Source organism: Bos javanicus, chromosome 6 (assembly GCF_032452875.1).
Source record: "Bos javanicus breed banteng chromosome 6, ARS-OSU_banteng_1.0, whole genome shotgun sequence".
NCBI lineage: Eukaryota > Metazoa > Chordata > Mammalia > Artiodactyla > Bovidae > Bos > Bos javanicus.
In genome coordinates, this window is record NC_083873.1 from 45,450,306 (window position 1) to 45,454,023 (window position 3,718).

The 3,718-nt window shown below is 44.1% G+C and overlaps 1 non-coding gene across 1 annotated transcript; it reads left to right on the plus strand.

The window, feature by feature from the left end:
• Window positions 1-642: 642 nt before the first annotated feature.
• Window positions 643-749, plus strand: LOC133250172 (U6 spliceosomal RNA). The gene has a single exon (XR_009737276.1). It is a non-coding gene; the product is annotated as a U6 spliceosomal RNA (small nuclear RNA).
• Window positions 750-3,718: the final 2,969 nt, after the last annotated feature.

The following is a 3,718-nucleotide window of genomic DNA, read 5'->3' on the forward strand; positions in this document are numbered from 1 at the left end:
AATAAAGGACCTTAAAAGTCTTCATTACAAGAAAAACATTTTTGTAACTATGTATGGGGACAGGTGTTAACTAGACATACTGTAGTGATCCTTTTAACTGTATATGCAAATAGTGAACAGTTATGTTGTACACCTGAAACATATAGTATTATATGTCAACGATACCTCAATTAAAAAAGTAAAAATGCTACTGATACAAAACAATTGTGTAAAAGTCATGCCTTTGAGGGAAGGTGAGTTTAGAATTATTGGGAAGAGGTATAAAGGAATTTCATAGGGTGATAGAAATATTCTGTATCATGATAAACAGTTTGAGTTTCACAAGCTTACATATTTGTCAAAATGTGTCAAAAGATACATTTACAATTTGCATTCACTTTTGTAAATATTACTTAGAAAATAAACCAGAAGGAAATATTGAACTCTGGTTACTAATATGCATGCTGAAGAATTTATAGCTGAAGTGAACTGACTTTTAAAAATTAAGCAAAATAGTGGATTAACAAGAAAACTGGTAGGATAGATACATAATAAAAGCAAGTAGTATAGTAAAATGTTTATTACAAAATCTAGGTAGAATGTATACACATATGTAGTGTAAAAATATTTCCACTTTTCTGCATGTTTAAAAATGTTTATAGGGTGCTTGTTTCGGCAGCACACATACTAAAACTGGAACGATACAGAGAAGATTAACATGGTCCCTGTGCAAGGATGACATGCAAATTCATGAAGCATTTAAAAAATGTTTATAGGGAATTCTCTGGTGGTCCAAGGACTCCAAGCTGAAGGGGGCATGGGTTTGACCCCTGGTTTACTGAGTGTGCACACGCGCACACACACAAAGAACTAAGAGCCTGCACAGCCAAAAACAAACAAAAAAATAATAAAAACAAAAATGTTTATAGTAAAAGTATAGACAAATGGAAAACATGTATATATAATGTAAAATACCCTACACACGTAAAATATTATAAATAAATATAAAATACTTGGCCATGGCCAAAAAAAAAAAAGCAGTCATGATCTCTAATCTGCCATTTAAAAACTCATTCCATGCCCTAGCCTGATGTATAAAATAAAATTTATTCCACTTAATACCAATATGTATACATTTTTACAGTAAAAATATCAATGAGTTTGATCACAGGGTACTGCCCAAGTCCCATTGGAGTATCTGCATCTTACTTTCTAAAAATATAAATTTTTATATTCTGAACTACATCTGGCCCCAGGGACTCAATAAGGAATGTGGACATGTATTAGCACAGAGATTGTAACTTTGGACAAGATACTGTGTGGCCTCTAGGTGGGCCCATCTAAATCAGTCAGTTCTACCTTGTAGGACAACAGTATGCCGATCAAGTTTGCTGAAGGAAAGCAGTTTAGAAGTTTATGGGTAAGCACAGGCTGTGCTTTATAGTGCTGAGTTATGATAGCCTTCTGTATTAGGATTGGAATGAAGATAGGAAAGTATGCTCCCCTAAAGGGACAAATTATAGACTTTATATGCCCACACCCTATCCACCCTTTTGCTAGTGGTGAAGAACTCACCTGCCAATGCAGGGGACATAAGAGATTCAGGTTCGATCCCTGGATCAGGAAGATACCCTGGAGGAGGGCATGGTGCCTGGAGAATCCCCAAGGACAGAAGAGCCTGGCGGGCTACAGTTCACAGGGTTCCAAAGAGTTGGATACGACTAAAGTGACTTAGCACACACAAAGTAATATAAAACCCTACAATCCAAAACCAGAATCAAACAGATATCATCTCTGACCTGTAAATGGAATCCATTAAAAAAAAAAAACCTCCTGACTGAACCGGTATTTTGCCTTTTTCATTGGACCATAAAAGGGAGACCTGAGACCTTCTCCAGGTTTTCTGAAATTTCCATTTGTCAGATCCTTGTTGGGAGTGATAGGAAGGCATTGTGGATAGAGTTAGATCCATATCCCATACAGAGTCCATACCTACTGGGGGAGACTCAGCAGGACCAATGAGCAACTAAGGCCTGCCCTGGGAGTCCCTGAGATGACTCTGCCTCCTGCCCAGGGCCAGAGATAGAGCTGAGCTCAGTGAACGCATGCCAGCAGATCCCTATCACTGGTGGACTCTGCTGTAGAAGTCGCTCCCAGGAGAGGTGCTGCTTGCTCACTGTCTCCAAGGGCTGGATTTTAAGACCAGCACCCACTGGCAAAATCGTTCTCTCTCCAATAATAAGAACAGGCCCACTAGATTTGATTTCTAGTGCCCACTCTCAAGCAATATGTGTCAGCCCTTGGACTAAAATGACCAGCATTTGAGACTGTGGAGTAATGACCTCAGACTTCCAAGGTTCCAGATGAGTCCAATCAAAGCTTCCCACTCATCTCCCAACACCAGAGGCTTCCAGTGAAGCTCTCATGGTTAACATGCACTCCTCATGTGCCAGGTACTGTTCTATGTGTTATATATATTTTAGCTCACTTTAACAGAGACCATTATTCCCATTTTACACACAGCAGACAAAGGCAGGGAAAAAGCAAGGGGCAAAACAAGACACTGGTCTCAGGCAGTTGGACGCAGGAGTTAGTATAAGTGACCAACTAACTTTTCAGCCCCAGAGAGCCTGGCTCTGGTTTCCTGGAAGCAGTACTCCTGAGTTTTTCCCCCTTATGGCCAGAAAAGGAAACCACCCTAGTTTCAGTGGGGCACTTCCACTATTTGCTGGCAGCTGAGCAACAAATTAACTTGTTAAGCCTTTTCCTCGGCTGTAAAACCAGGGCCATTTGACAGAGGGAAAGGGCCTGGGTATTGGAATAAAACCCAAGTTTGATCCCAGCTCAGCAACTCTAAGGAATCCTATGTCCGCTAACCTCTCTAATCTCCACTGGAAAGGGAGCCTGCTCTTTCCCCAAGGAAGTGAAAGTGTTAGTCGCTCAGTTGTGACCAACTTTTTGCAGCCCCAATGCACTGTAGCCTGCCAGGCTCCTCTGGCCATGGCATTCTCCAGGGAAGAATACTGGAATGGGTTGCCATTTCCTCCTCCAGGGGATCTTCCCCACCAAGATGGAACCCAGGTCCCCTGCATTGCGGTCAGATTCTCTATGGTCTGAGCCACCAGGGATGCCCTTCTGGGGGAAACGTTTGCTCCACACATAATTGGGCTGTTACTTCCATCAGCTTCATGATGGGGTCTCCCTGGGACAGGTCTTCTCAAAGCCAGGATGGAAAAACATGTGGCCACACCTGGAATACAGGGCAGAGCAAAAGAAATAAGGGTCAAGTTTTGCTCAAGCCCGGACAGGCAGCCCTGCGTTTTTCTCGGCCTGTCGCAGATCCAAGGCTCCAGCTGGCCAAGTGTCTGTCCAAGCTACCAGGACAGAAGGCATCTCCGAGCCTGATAAGACCAAACAATCCTGGCTTTGTTTTGGAAGGATTTGTCCCTGAGTTTCCAGTTGGCTTCTACTTAAGTCTCAACGTCACTGACCTTTTCGGTCTCAGAGTAGCTAAACTAGACGATTCAGGTTCTTGGGTAGGAGAAACCTGGGGAAAACGAGGAGCCCCGCTAGGCCGCCCTGGCTGGGATCCTGGGGCCGGTGATAAGGCGGGGCGGGCGCGCGGCAGCACAGCCGGGGCTCAGGGCGCAAGGGCCGCCTGCCTACCGGGCGCGGGGGCATTCGCCGCGGATCCGGCGCGGGGGGGCGCTGTCTGAGATCTCGCCCCCAAGCCCGGCCG